Source organism: Passer domesticus, chromosome 2, assembly GCF_036417665.1.
Source record: "Passer domesticus isolate bPasDom1 chromosome 2, bPasDom1.hap1, whole genome shotgun sequence".
NCBI lineage: Eukaryota > Metazoa > Chordata > Aves > Passeriformes > Passeridae > Passer > Passer domesticus.
The window spans coordinates 81,076,397-81,093,052 of record NC_087475.1 but is presented as its reverse complement, the minus strand read 5'-3'; positions in this window follow the sequence as shown (position 1 = coordinate 81,093,052).

Genomic DNA, 16,656 nt, shown 5'->3' with positions numbered 1-16,656 from the left:
CGTTGCCGTTCCCTGGACACACTCCAGCCCCTCAATGTCTTTCTTGTAGTGAGGGGCCCAGCACTTGAGGTGTGGCCTCACCAGTGCTGAGTACAGGGGACAGTCACTGCCCTGGTCCTGCTGACTACACCAGTGTTGATACAGACCAGGATGCCACCGGCTTTCTTGGCCAGCTGTGCATTCTGCTGGTTCATGTTCAGACACTGATGACCATACCCTCATCCTTCCCAGACTTTGCCTCTCAGGGCTACCTCCCAAAGAACGCTCTTAACCAGTCTCCTAAATAGGCCAAAATTTGCTCTTTGGAAGCCCAAGGCTGCAGTTCTGCACATCCTCATCCTTACCTGGGGATCGATAACTCCATCATTTCATGATCACTGCACCCAAGACAATTCTAGTCATCGCATCATCCACCAGTACTTCTTTGTCCACATGCAAAAGGTCCAGAGGGTCATCTCCATCTGTGTCAGGAAAATATTATGTATCGATAAAACACTGTTGGGAATTTCCACATTTGCTTTGCTGAAATTTTTCATGTAGATTATACCACAGCCATTCTTTTAAGCCTATTGGTTGTGTTACTAGGAAAAGAAATCAGATCAGATCTGTCTCAGAAATAAATCAAGTACACCAGCTAACACTTATAGACTGAATGAAACCTGCTTTCATTAAATGGGAGCAGGCTGTTCACCACTTTTGGGCTTTTTATTTAGTTTTAAATTTTCTCATAGGTGCTCTATTCTTAATGGCTTCCAAATCCATTACTCTCACAGGTCTTTGATATACAGTATATCTCCTCTGCAAAACCATGCATGGAGCCCCTAGGTAAGCCTATATCATAATATTCTAATTACTGTCTAATGGCACTTCCTAAGGAAAAAAAAGAAAACATAAAAAAGTGTAATTAAGCAAAGCAACCTAAGGCCATACCAGTACTAGGGGCTAAGACTTGGATATTCACATATAGAGGGAATTTAAATGCTTCTTTAAATTATCACCCAATGAAAATGAAAATGTAGCTTTTCAGATAATCAAAGGTCATTAATCCTTGGTTGCACATTGGTTCCCGTCCTGATAAAAGAATATAAATAATCATCCATGGTTTACATTAAGTTTCATATTGTGTCAATATAACCAAGATTCCTCTTTTCAAATGGAATTATAAATATGTTTTCCCTTTAGCACACCTCAGAGTACAATACATGCCCACTTCTCACAGAAACGATTTCCTGACAGATTATTTGGGGTGAAAATTATTATCTCCAAGATGTGTTAAAGTGTGTCATTAATAGCTGCAGAGGTTTTCTCACTTATCTAATGACTTCAACATTTTAAAATTCAGTTTTCCAAAACCTGATGTTTGCACATTTGTATTGCCTATGTACATAATTTATTATTTTAAAATTATGTTTACGTACATCAGATTGTTCATTCATTAAAAGAAAAATGACATTTGCAACACCAAGTGCTGGAGTTAAGGTTTTTTGTTTGTTTTTTGGTGTGTTTTTTGTTGTTGTTGTTGTTGTTGTTGTTGTTTGTTTTTTTTTCTTTTATAAATATATTTCCCTTGTATATGGAAAGCAGTATTAAGAGCACTAAATCATCTTGTCTCTAGGAACACATATGAACTGTAAATGAATGAGGTAGGCAATTTCACTTAATTAGAATCAATAGTATCATCCTTTAATTAAAGAATATTGATTGTGTTATGCAGAGGGAAGGCTTGCAGAGGATATGTTTTCTGTTTGACTTGCAAAATTATATCAAGGGTGAAGTTGGACTTGTACATGGAATACCGCATTCAAGAAGAATCATCACTCTGAATTTACCTAGAACCTTTCCTTAATGCACACAAGTGAAATCCAGTGCTAAATCTTTGCATAGAAAACAGGAGATTTTAACTGAGAAAGATGTGAGCTTTTTTATATTCCTTCTCCAGAGGATCTTCAGAGAGGTACAGTACCCTATTTTCTTCCTGCTTCCTGTGTCAGGAAGATCAATAGGGAAGTGCATGGGTCAGGAACCTCATTGCTTTTGCCACATCTGCCATACACATACAACACACTATTTCATGACAGTCCGAGGAATGGTATGATGAGAAAACAAAGTTGTCTCATGTGTCATCATTTTGTTTTAAGACCTGAGTGCTGTAGCTTCCAGCTATTATTGATATAAGAATGACATGCAGTCCCCAACACTCCCATTTTCCTCTGCACAGCCTGAGTGAACCTCAGAATTGCATGGTACTGAACACTGAAATTGTATTAAGCCACCAATTAAGTGCTGAAATACACACCAATTCATGTCAATAACAGTGACAAAGAGGCATGCTCTTGAAAAAAAAGCCTCGCAAGTCTGAGACACTTCCTTCACAGTAATCAGCTGAGCTATACATCATAAGTAAAGTAAGGGAAAAAATAGTTGAAAGGTATCTGTGTGCCTATCTACAAACTTCCTGCAGAATGAAATTTAGCTGAGCTGTCCAAGGGGAGGGAAAGGAGTATAAGTATTAGTAAGTTCCAGGAAATATTCCGTGTTTGAACATACACGAACACTAATCAGTAACTGCCGGTCTTTTCAGCAGCCAATTGTTTGCATACTGTAATTCTTATAATTATTAATCATTACTAGAATTACCAGGCCATAAACATCTACTCAAAATTTGACCAATGCTATTAAAAACCAAAACAAAATGAAATAAACAAAATTAAATACAAGAAGGTATCCCTGTTTTCCAGAGGTCCTCTGGAAAAGAACAGGAGGGGAAATGGGAAAACCGATGCAGAGGGTTGAAAAGACTCCCAGTTTAACAGTGGATTGCTGATGACATTTTGCACCATTCCCAATTTAGTGCTCTTAGACCTGCTCCACTCCATTCTTTGTGCTGGCAGGGCCTAAAACCTCAGATTTTGCTCTGAAGTAAATTATGCCATCAGTTAAATGTGAGCATGTACTGGCTTCTGTCATTACAGTGCCTATTTCCTAAAATGGACACACACACCTGTGCAGACTTCCCCTCCTGGACCACATCAAGGGTGGGAATCACGAGCATGCAGACAATGCCAGTACATAGAGCCCTTCCCCTATGGATCAGGCATGGAAGATTTCCATGTGTCAGTGTGCATGGCATTACACAGGACAGTCTGCCTGCGCAATGCCCTGCTACCTTTGCCAGTCTATCAGTAGAAATGATAATGCACGTGCCTCTGCACAACTGCTGATGCCTGGAGAGGTTACCTAGAACAGGGGCTATCCAGAGTCAAAGGAATAAAGTAGGTATTTATTAAAAAGGCCTTCAAAGGATACACCTTGGGCAGTACAAGGGCCTGGCCATGGCTTTCTCCAAGATGGACAACCGGTCATGAGTTTTCACACTTTTTAAAGTTTTGGTCTGTTTACATATTGGGGTTAATTGTCCAATTGCAGCTTTAGGTTATGAAGTCCCATTCTCATAGGTTGCTCTCTTCAATTCGCTGTTGTTTACACTTTTTGGGCCTCAAGCTGCAACCGTGTCCCTGGTTCTCAGGCTGGAAAAAGATTGTTTTGTCTAATTACACTGTGAAGAGAACTTGTTTACACTTTATAAGAAGTTCAGAGTTATATAATAATGCAGCAGAGAACCTGGAAAATATGAAAGCTAAAACTTAAAGCATCACTGGGAAGTGGTTCTGCACTATGGACAGTAAGAATGAGCACCTTGCTTGATGGAAAACATAAAGGTCGGTAGTTATTCCTGCCGATAAATGGGATAACAATGGACTATTTCCTCCATCAGGAAAACCAAAAGGAGGTATAAGCATGAGCATCACTCTATCAGCAAAACTGCAAGAGCAGCAGTAGTCAGAGATACCTCCATTCATTTCCATATATTATGTTGATTGGGAGCAGCATTCAGGTCAATTTATGCTGCAGTCTTTTAAATCAAACTATCTTTATTTGATTGAGCACATCCTGAGCAGTCTCCATTTCAAAACTTCACTTTATGGGTTATTTGCCCTCAGCTGTCATTAATACAATGCCCAGGCTAATGAAGCACTCAGTAGAATGTAAATACTAATGAAGTGTGCTGGACTTCTAGTTAGCAGGCCTGTAGGGGGAAGAGAATTGAACAGGTGGATGAAACCGTGTAAATATATAGCTGTTATGCATAGGACAGTCTGGAGGGCATTTAGATTTATTTCTTTTATCCTCTAGTCTGTCTTCTTAATTGTTCTTCAGCTTCAGTTTGTGTATATGAGCCTTTGGGTTGATACAAACCCAGAAGATTTCTAGATGGAAAAGATGGTGCTGAGTTCGTTGCACAGGAAAGCAAATGTTGCTCTTTTCCCAGTGTGGGTAAGTCTCCCCATAATGACATGAGTTATTTAAACAGAGTTCTTTCTTACTGCCAAAAGCTAAGTGTATGCAGAGTTTGGTGACACAATTATGCCTATTAAAGACAATATCTTCAACGCTCTTACTTGCAGATGGGCAAAGCATTGCAGAATTTGTGGGAAGACATCTCTCATGTTCTCATGAGGAATCTCAGCTTGTATTTCTTCTGTAAGGAATGGCCTTGAGGCTCTGCAAATCCCAAACACAAAGAAGTGCCATGGCAGCAGTTCAAAGCGGCTTTTAGTTCCCCCTGTTGCAGTGGTCAGAGAAAAATATGAGTCCCCATGCGCACATCTGACGGGTTACAAAAAAAAGAGAAACCAACTGCCAAAAGCAGACTGAAAAATTCCAATTAGGCAAATGAGGTTGCACTATGTCTCTGCAAGGAATGTGGTTTAAGTTATACTACTGCCCTTTGTCTCTTACCTTGCTAGTGTCCTACAAAGCACCGCTAATCTCCTCCCAGCAGGAGAGGCTTTAACAGCTGAGTAGCAGCACCTTGTGAAGACAAGATCACAGGTAGGTAATCATGACTGACTGATGGTACCTTAGACATACCAATTTGCCAATGTATCTATATTAGCTAATTAAGAGAAACATATCTTAGTGATTAGACTCAACTATGATGTATCTTTTTTTTTTTTTTCTTTTCTTTGACACAGATTTAGGCCAGGGTCCAAGAAAATTGTTTGTCCAAATCACAGTTTCTTACCTGCTTCTGTAATAAACTTGCCTTTTTTCTCACTAATTGAAAAAAGCTGGGTTGTCAAGCTGGGTTATAACATACTAGGTATACCTGTACAAAATCTGGCACAAGGTGTTGGAGGTTTCAACCTAGAACTGAAGGTAGTTCTGTAAAATCTGAGTTCTAAATGGCTGTGGAGAGCGCACGAGTAGATCAGTTGGATGATAATCCCCTCCCCTATGTAGTCCAGTTCAGAGGAAGGAGATTAGGAAGGTGTGCAGGGTTCTAATGAGTGGTTTCCTTGCATAGGAAGCTCTCAAGCAAAGCATGAATAAGGTATTTTCTACACTTTCTGCCAGCACTGATGTAATGACCCTATCATGTAAGACAAATCAGTGAATTAATTCCTTTCTTTGCCTGTAAAAAGAATTGTTCTCTTTTAGGTTCATTGGCAAGAACCATGAAGTAGTTCCCAAAAAAATCTTAAATTTCCCCCCACAACAAAAAAACCCTACAACTAAACACCAAAGAACAGAATTTGTCAGTCTTAGTCACCATAACATCTCCTTTTATTAATAGAGCCCTGACATGGAAGAGTTTTCTGGCCAGACATTTTTCACACCCCAATAGGCTCAAATAAAAAATTATTGCCAGCACAATGATTTAAATGTAAGATGTAACACTACAGCACTTGCCTAGCTTGATTTTTTAATGTCAGCTCCAATGTGTCTGACACATGCAAGACATAAATGAATATCCATATTTCCTTGGAATTAAAGGTTCCCTGACAGCACACGGTATGGAGCATACGGCACTCCCGATGGGTCGTTATTGTGGACTGGCATTATTTTCACCTTCTTCATTCTTCCCCAGCCAGCTTTAATAGTGGGAGCCAAGAGTCTCCACACTAAGCTCAAGGGCAATTTTCTCAAAATATTTGATATAAAGCAGTCTATACTATATTTGCTAATTACATTTGTCAACTTCCCTTGCCAAAATTTTCTTAAGTAACAAAACCTTGGCAATAAACATGGGGATCTATGTATTTGGGTAGAGGAAATGTGTCTTACAGTGCATGAACTAAAGGTTATAAATGAGAAATGGTTGCTTGTTTCATAGAGTTGGTCCATAGAGCTTCCTCTGCTCACACTCTGTCAAAATTGGCACCTTTCTCCTTTCTAAAATAACTTTTTCTGATGTATTTCTACTCAGCTTCTTTCTCCGCCTCCTAATCTCTTTGTTCAGTGTTTCCTCCCGACATAGAGTCATCACACCATTCATCTGCATCAATCTGTCTGCCACTCGCAGACTTTGCTGGGTCTGCCTCATCAAGTGCAGTCACTAAATTCATATCTTTTTTCAAGTCGGTAATTGCCTTCAGCTTCACACTGTCATTTCTGCTTGTGTTGATGTCTATTAGATTTTTGTCTACTGTTTCAGAAGTCTGTGTCTTGTTCCTTGAGTCACATAAACTCCAGCTCTGCCAGTAATTTACCAGCCCCTTCTGTCTGAAACTGCATACACAATTCTGTGTTCATCATGAAAAACGGTGAAATATCTAATACTTGTAACCATGTGCCCAGGTATCAAGCACAGGATTTATGTCTTCCAACCTCAAGGTGTTGATTCAGCCTGCGATAAAACTATTACTAATGTAATATGCCTACGTGTCAGTGTCTCCATGTATAGCAGCGTCCAAGCTCCTATTATAGCAACAAAGACTAACTCAATTAATTTGTCCTCACAGAAGGCTCTAGTGTCATCTGAGATGTCCTTAAGCTTTCTGTCTGGCTTTCAGCCACAGGCTTTGAGTCCCTTGTCGATAAAGGAAGTACAACCTAGAGCAATTCAATTTATCCTAAGTCTGGCTAAAGCCAGAGGGTCAGCAGAGTTGCTTTTCAGGCTTCAGTGTAGTGATTAAATTTTCATTGACTAAAGCAGGAGGTTAGGCACTTAACTCACAGGTAAACACCTACATGCAGGCATCTGAGTTTAAATGTCTTAATCTGGAGCTGACTTCCACCCTACAGGCTCTGTTCGGTTGCCCAAACATATGGCACAATTTGCAACGCTATGGAGTGTCCAAATCATCCACAAAATGCCGACAGAATGACACAAGCTGCAGGAGCACTGCTCACAGCCACATGGAATACCCTGGGGCATTTCAGATGGCACTAGAAATCAGTGTCTAGGCTACTGAAAGACTACATGTCTGCAGTATAGATGCCTAAACAGACTTGGGTCCATTGCTATAGAAGGTGAGATGAGATATGAATTATGCCAAGGAAAATTCAGTGTGAGGAAGACATATTCAAAAAAATTAGAAGAAGCCTTAGCCAGAAACTCTTGGATATATTTGCCATTTAAAAATAACTACCAAGCCTAAGCTAATTACCAACGCTAGGCCAATGCCACAATATACAAATATAGGCCCCTTCAGATGAAAATTTATACCACATAAGAAAGATGTCTAAATTAGGCAAGGAAAATTGCCCTCTAGAGCTGTTTGTCACTCACTACAGATTGTGGAAGGTACCTTAAAAAGTATCTTAAGTACCTAATATTTACCAGTCTAATGCTAAACCACATCATATTCTGCCTTTTCCTGTGTGATTCAATAATAATAATAATTACCCAAGTCCCTAAATGTCAAATATGTGAAAATTCTTTTCTGTAGGCACAGATTTTAAATATTTGTGTAAAATATGAGTTTCTGTCAACTGCTTCTATAACATCTGTCATGGTAAGGTAGGTAGCCAACATCATGACTTCCCCTTATAAATCCAGTATTGAGTATTTATATCTGTAATCAATATTGCTGGTTTTGAAAATATTAGGTCTACTAAGTCATAAAGTTCTTTATCCTGTACTAAACATTTCCTTCTATGGGAATGAGCCATGAGGATTCACGTCTACCTAACTGGCTAAAAAGTCCATAGGTGTACATAGGGATATAGCAGACAGGACAGACTCCTGATAAAGAAAACTCTTTGCACCAGAATGAAGGGTCTTTCTCTTTGCTTGTCTATCACAGTCAATTCTGCCCACCTTTTTTTAAACAGAAGAGGGAAAAATAAAGGGCTTGAGTCACTAGTAAAGTCAGCGGGAGTCACCTGCCATCTGATCAGATATCCTGAATGTTTTACCAGGCCTGAACATAAATGTACTGTCTACATAAAGATAACAAAGAAGAGCATCTGTTGAGTGCAAGCTCTGAAGACAAAAAGTCAAATTCAGTCTCTTTGTGTGTGATGACAAATGCCTTCATTTTTTCTTCCTTATTATTTTTTTCAATTATGTGCATGTGTCAGCATATGCATAAACAATGCCTTAAATAATTTTCTTAAGGTAAACAGCACAGAATTAATAGATTTTTCAGGTTAAAATGGTGTTATTCAAAAGCAGTTAATGTGTATGATTTATCCATCACCTCTGTGTGAAGTCTTTGAAAAGGTTCTTTTGTTCTAAAGTTAGGGGGTGGAATAAGAACCACAATAATGTGTAGCATTGAGATTTAAGGAGGAGACATTCAAATGGCATTCATCTAGTCCCACTCTGCTAAGATGAACAAAGGGACTTCATCACTTGTTTTTTTCTGAATTGTGTTGTCAGAGGGGTAAGCCTAGAACAGATGTTCAGGCCCAGATAAATTTTACCAAATCATAAAAATTAAATAAAAGTTAGATATCTAAAGCAGGATTTTTCATACTGGAAATAGTTGTCCAGACCAAGCTGATCATGCACATACTCTTTGCACAAATTGAGAGATTTCCAATGGGCAGTTCACTTCACTTTGCCCTAAATTGAATGTTTAAGATTAGAAAAGCAGAATAGATCTCTGTTTTGTGATTCTCTTTGTCTCTCCCAAAAGGACTACATTACTGTTTTAAACTTGCAGTTCATCTAATGTTCAGCTGAGAAAAGTTAAGAGAGAGAGAAGCTGCACTTGGATTAAGTACTTTCCCATCTTGCGGGAACTTTTTTCTTACACCATAAATATTTTTTCTATAGGTCATAGATGAAAGAAATCTAGATCATCCTTGATTTTTTTCAAGAAAAACTAATTTAAAGTAATTAAAATAGTGTCAAAATCATAATTTGATTTGATTACCTGCACTATTAGTTTGAAAGTTTAATCATGGAACTCATTGATTCATTCTTGGTTGTGACCTCAATTTGATTATTGTTTTGTGCCACTTTTGATTAGCTTAGTGAAACTGCAATACATTTGGTGCAGCAACATGTGCATATGCATTTTTTTTGTTCCTACAGTTTTGAAAAATCTTTTAAAATATTCACAATAGGTTTATCCATCTAAATTACCACATGGCACAAAAATGCTGAGGAAATTGCAAGTTGCTTTGCCATGATTGTAAATTAATAAATTATTTTGTTCAAGACCTTAAAATTTTATGGATTACAGCTGATACATATCAAAGAACAGCAGTTGTTTTTGGTCACTTTCACATCCAAACCTTCTGGGAAATAATCAGCTAAGAGAATAATCAAGAGAAGAACTGGTCAAAAAGAAAAGAAAAAACTCCACCATCCCCAAAAAGGAAACAAAGTCCTACAATGAAAAAAAAAATATTACAAAATAAATCACAAAATAAATTACAAAAACCCCACACACCACAACTTCAAAATGGGCCTGAGGAGTAAAATTATTTTAAAAGCCTTTTCAACAAGAAGTTTCAATAAATTTAGGATCTTGTTCATTTCTAAAGTTGTTATTATTTATTTCATGTTAATTGTATCTCACAGAACCAGTTGCAACTCTAGTAGAATGGGAGATGGGGTTACCAGCCTCCATGACATTCATATGACAGCATGGATTATACTAGTCAGAGGCATCTGTAAGAACAGAAATACATTTAATTATTGTCTCCTACCAATGCCAGTAAAGAAAAAGATCCATTTATGATACATTGCAAATTTCTTTGGAAACAAGGGTGCTCTTCAGTATGCTAAGGCAGAGGAAGGAAGTGAGGTACAGGAAAGAGCAACTTTGTTGAGGCTCCATGACCTATTAAAAAAGCAGGAAAGAAATAAGATGTCACTCTCTGATATGCAAGTTTCATTTCTCTGGAAAACAAAGCTGAAGGGACATTGTTATAATCATAATGCCTAAAGAGGTGATGGAGGAAAGGAATTAATGTTTTTGATTTGACCAGGACTTCTAGATAAAACAAATCAGTCTGGGGGAACAGAGAAAAACAAAAAACCTCAGTATTCCTGTTCTAAACAAATAGAAGACAAGACAAATTAGTCAGAATTTAAGTCAGAGGACTCCTAAGACTTTGCCTCTTTGGGGAACATCAGCTATTTAGTTCTCCATCTTTCCAAGTTTTCCTTCTATCTTCCTTAAATATTTTTTCTCCTTTTTCTTTTTTTCCTTTTTTTTGCCTTTGGCAGCCTACTGCTGTTCTATGCAGTGAAGATGAAATTTACTCTTTTACAAATTGCTTCAGTCCTTGTCTAGCTAAAAAGTATGATGAGCACTACAAGCATCCTGCCCAGGTTTCTTCCTCTTCGTTTTTGCTTCTCTTCAATCAGGTACTCTGCCTATTCCCTCAGCTAAGACTTTCCCTTCTCCTGCTATCAAGCATGCCTGTTCCCTGGCAGTCCTTATTCTCTCACTTTTTCACTAACCCACAGGAAAAAACAGTGACATCCTACAACTGGAAAATCTATGATTGCTACACACAGAGGATTTTTCTCAGCTCTGTCAGGTGACTCAATTATGTCACCTGAAATAATTGATGTCTGGGCCTGGTAGTCACTACTTTTCAATCATTTGGTCTTAAAAGGAAAATTTCTGTTACTAATGCACATTTATTTGAAGAACGAGGAAAAGTAAGAATCACTGGAACTCTGCTAATGGCATGTCACATTTTGTTATTGTGCTGCACTTGTTTCTTCTGCCTTGCATTAAGAACATTCAATTCCAGCTCCTGAGGATATTGGTTCCATACCAATGAAGCTAAAAATATTTCAGAATGCCCAGGGGGTGAATATTTCTATGTCCTTTTACTTAGATGAGGCTGTTTTAGGATGATGCTGTCTAGCACACAATATCTCTTGCATACTAATCAAGGCAACAATAATTCAGGTCATTTGATTTCAAAGCATGTTCCCTAATGCGTTAACCTTTCACTGTTAACCTCCACTGTCCTCCTTCATGTGGCACAAAGGGATTGAACCAAGCAACTGGATGATGGGTAAAGACAACCGTAAATGGAAACTAAAGAATGAGGCTTAGATTTTTTGTATTACAATACATTTAGATGAAGGAATTGAACTCTGATATCCTGAGTCACAGTCCACTAGTTTAATCACAAGGTTATCCTTCTGCTTCTTTTCTGCAGACAATGAAAGCTTGATGACAGTCTCTACAGCACTTTGAATACTTACACAACAGCCAACCCAATTAAGCCTTTGTCTTGCTCATAGGCTTTTCATAGAACCATATCAGAAGGAGAAACACCAACACAACCCTTTAAAAACCAACAACATTTGTTCAAAAAACACATTCAAAATCAGCAGCACAAAAAAAAATGCTGCTTGAGACGAATCAACTGTAAGCCGTCTGTGTGGAACATTTGGAGAATCACTTCAGATATATATATATTGCCAACTGTATTCACAGATTAGTTGCACTCAAAAAATGCAGAAAATAGTTTAATGAGTTCTGCATTAAAGTTAAACCCCTCGGCTCTATTTGTATGTGTTTATGGTCACTGCCTTTAAAGCTTTTAAAAGAAAATGCAGATGCTCTTACTTAATTATTAAGTTCATAATTGTTCATAATGAGGATCTCGACAGTAGTTTTTATCTATTTTTTTCATGAGTCAAAAGTATTCATTGCAAAATCAGATGAGAGTGAAAATCATTTAATTCCCAAAGCAGGTAACATTACAACTCGGTGTAGGCAAGGTGACATCACGTAAAATTTTTGACATATTTTTTAATCATCTGTGTCAAGCAGAGAAGCTGGAGTTATGGGACAGGGTTTCCATCAAGAATGTCTGTACTCTTCCAACAGGACTGTAAAACATATAAGGCTCATAAATTTATAGAATGTTTGGGTTTGAAGGGACTTTAAAAATCTTCTTGTTTCAACCCCTGCTATGCAACCAGACACATTCCACTAGACCAGGATGCTCAATGTCTAATCTCTATCTACCCCTACTCATTTTGTGACCATTTCCCTGTGTTCTACGACTACTTGGCACTGTTAAATGTCCCTCTTCAGTTCTCTTGTAGTCTCTTTAGTACTGGAAGGCTGCAGTAGAATTTCTCCAGGCTGAACAGCCCCAACTTTCTCAGTCTGTCCTCATGAAAGAGGGCTCCAGCCCACCCATTATCTTCATGGCCTCCTCTGGACTCACTCCAACAGATCAACATTTTTCCTTTGCTAAGGACCCCAGAGCTGGACACAGCACTCCAGGGGGGTCTCACAAGAGAGGAGTGGAGGGGTAGAATCATCTCCCATGACCTGCTGCTCACTCAACTTTTGATGCAGCCCAGGAGAGGGTTGGCTTTCTGTGTTGCAAGAACACATTGCTGGCTTACGCTTAGCTTAATATCCACAAGAACCCATAAGTCCAGGAGAAGCCAGCCTTCTTCCTCAGGCTGCTCTCAATCCTTTCACCGTCCAGTCTGAAATTTATGCTGGTGATTGCCCAGACCTAATGAAGGAAACACCTAAGATTTTCAAGAGCTCTAGCTAATGTTAAAATTGTACGTGTTAGAAAAAAATATCTTCTCACTACCTGTAGCTTTGTTAGGTGAAAAAACCCAAACATTAAAAATCACTTATTCTACAGGACCTTATCTTCTCTCAAGTAACAGCCCTCCAATAAAATTCTTTGTGTTAGAAAAGGGAAGCTTTTTGTAAAATTTCCCACAAAATTAAATGCAAGCAAATCTACTCCAGGGTGATGTAAATATTCCTTGAGAATAGAAATTAAAGTCTCCATTCCAACTTTACCTCTTGCATTATGGGAATACCATTACACTTAGGTATAATATAGACAGATGGACACGTCATCTTTTGTACATATATCTAAGGTGACATTTTAAAGTGGAAACAAAGCCATTTGGAGTCAGACAATCAAAATGCCCTTACTGAGCTAATTTTTATCCTGTTTTCAAAATTAAATGAAATAAAAATGTATTTGCCCTTTTCAAATCCTGACAAGAAAAAAAATGTTTCCTCTGAAGATATTTTATAGCACCAGTTTGACCTATCTGTGGTCTTTCCTGAGTTTACATTTATGACTGTTCCATGAAGCATGTTGTATTGCTTATAGTACCCAGAGCCACTTCTCAGGATATGAGATTCATTGTGCTAGAGACTGTGGAACATGTAAAACAGTGTAAAGCTGTCTGGGCAGGATTCAGCTGCCTTTTTACAGTTTCCTAGTACAATGTGGGACACCCCAGAGTGTCCTAAAAATGCATGAAGTGGGACATGTCTGGGAGATCTGCAGCCTTCAGGAACAACAGCTGGAAGCCTGAAAGGATACACTTCTGTGCTTAAAATTATGCTAACTTCTTATACTCAGGCAACAAAATCTTACCCTCCCTGTTGTGAAACAAAGATTCTGAAAAAAACAAGGACTACAGGATTACAAACTATGTATTTACAAGAAGACAATGTTAATAAAACAAGTACAGGAACTCTGGGAACATAAAAGGAGCAGAACTTCATCAAAGCTAAGATCCAATTAGCCCATTAACCTCCCTCTGGCAGCGGTCAACAGTAAAATTATAGAGAAACAAAACAAAACCAGGCTAATTCTGCAGAGACCCTTCCCTGCAATATAAGAGTGCAAATCAAGAACTTCTTAATAGAAGCAGATTAAATTGCAATCAAAACGTAACATTTTTTATGTGGTCCTTTATGAATAGAAAGCTTGGATAGATTAACTGCTAGTAGTTTATCTTGAAAAGAAACAGAAGGCTGGCTTTGCTAACTAGGCCCAGGCATAAAATCCACTGTTAACCTGACACCTCTGTGCACTGGAGCCAGCACCATGGCAGAGCATTGTGCTCACAGTGACAGCTATTAAAACCTCCACTGAGAAGGATGCAGCTAAGAAGCTGACTTTAGCATACACCACTAAGTGAATTTAAAATGGTGCTGTGCCACCCTGACCAACTTTCACATAAGTGTTAGGAAATACAGTCTTTCAAAGGCATGTGACATTTTTGTTAATAGAAAATTTTATTATTCACATACATATTTTATTTTTAATTTAGGTTAAATGTTCAACTTTTTTCTGAGTTAATCCTTTGGAAGATCTGAAATATTTTCAAAATGTCTCTATTGAAAATGCTTTGCGGTCTGATAATCAAAATTTGTGAAGAATTCTGGGTTTTGTTTTCCTTCCTCACTTACTGAAAACTAAATTTTTTGAGGTGTCAGTGTTTAGAATCTAAAAAATCCCTCCCTCACCAAATGTCCCTTGGGATTCTAATTCTAATTCCATTGTTTATAACAAATAATTTCTGTGATTTCTTAACTGGCAAGCTCAGGACTGCAAATTTCAAAATAATTCTGTTTTTCAGGATTTATGTCATCTGATGACAATGACATATCAGATTCTAAAGTCATAGAGCTGTTATTTTGCTCATACATTTCAAGAGCAAAATATTGATCCTGCCAAAAAACAGTGATTTTTAGAGGAAAGATGATAAAGTGTTCCGGTTTTCAAATGTTGCAAAAAAAATTATCCTGCTAACCTGGCGTCATTGCTGCTAAATGCCATCCCATCAATCCTTTTCTTGCTGACCTGATTCATTGGCACAACATTTCCAGCACTGATGATGTTCTGTCCAAGGTCACAAGGGGGCTTCATTCTTGCTCTGTATCAAAATCAATTCACATCTGGTTACTCCCACATACACCTGGATGTCTTAGAAAATAGGTATCTCAGCATTGAAGACTCCAGGGAAGCTTATAGACTTCAAAAATTTAATCCACTGCTGTCCTCACTGAGCAAGCAGCTCCTTGCTGGCAAGCAGTACACAGCTAAGAATCACCCAGGCTGTCCCTGCATCAGAAAGGTGGCAAGCTGGTAAACACAATATCAGGGACCGGTTCATGTAGGCAATTTCACAGCTTTTGGGTACTTTGTGGGAACATTAGCTCATGTTCTCTCTTGTAAACTGGCTAGATATTGATAGACAGGGTTCCCCTGCAATGTGCCATCATTATTACTCAGTCAGAACCATTTTACATGGTTGCATGCTTATAGAGTGACTCAGAACAGCAAAGGGTTTGATTTCTGGTCATTTGCACTGTGTTGTATTAGCGAGGATGTCAGGCTCCTCAGCTTAATTGCAGACATGCTTTGAGAGTGAATTCCTAGTTCTACCTGTCATATTTTTATTAGTAGACCTACCACAGTGGTGCCTGGGGACAAAAGACACATGGAGATCTGATGTTTCCAGGCATTGTCAAGAGAACAAGGTGACCTCTAAGAAGAATTTGGAACAGACAAAGAAATTACCAGTCAAGGAAAGAAGGGTTATACAAGAAGGGAGTAGTGAGAGAAAAGAAGAAAAGCTGGCAGAAGAGGTAACAGACATATTGGGCAGTGCTCTGAGGTAGATGGCGTGGTTACACACAGTCACGGAATGTTCTGACTTGGAATGGACCCATATGCATCACCAAGTCCACCTCAAGTGAATGGCCCAGGCAGGGATTGGACCCACAACTTTGACATTATTAGCAAGTGGAGATTCAGCTTGAGATACAGAGCCTGAGGTAGGTACAAAAAAAGCCCACCAGCACTTCTGTGCACACAGTCCCACATTGACGCCATTATGTCTGCTGTCTGCTGGTTCAACTGCTTCTGGAAATGTTTTCCAGGCTTGTGCCTACAGATGATGGTTTGATGAAGTTTCTCTTCCTCCAAAGTCATTAATTGCATGGGGTTATGAGGGTAATATGACTAGGTTTGCTGCTGTGATGGCAGTGTAATTGTGAGGGCAAAATCATTGCAAGGGGAAGAGGTTTAGCTGTCCTGTCTCTGAAAGCAAAAAGTATTAATTTAAATTAGACAGCATTAACTGAAAGAACTGAGCTTCACATCAGCAGACCTTATAACAACCATGTATTCTCAAGTACTATATTAACTTACAATAATTGTTACACCTTACAAGAATCTGAACATAAAATCTCAGCTAAAGTTTTCAGTTGGCTGACCAGCTAAACAAAAAACAAAAACAAAAACAAAAACAAAAACAAAAACAAAAACAAAAAACAAAAAAACAAAAACAAAAAACAAAAAAAAAAAAACAAAAACAAAAAAAACCAAACAAACAAATAAAAAGATAAACAAGACAAGAGGGGAGGGACAGGGATTAGCCTATGGGAAAACAGAAGTATGGAGACTGTCATTCCCTAATATTTTCCCAAATACTTTTGCTTCTCAGAGTTGCATGCAATCCACATTGCTGCTGAAACACCAGCTTTCTTTACAGATAGCCTACAGGTTATATGCATGTAAATTGGTGATATAGAAGAAAGCACGTATTATAAATTGTCATGGCCAGAAGCTCTAAGTCATTGGACACTGGAACAG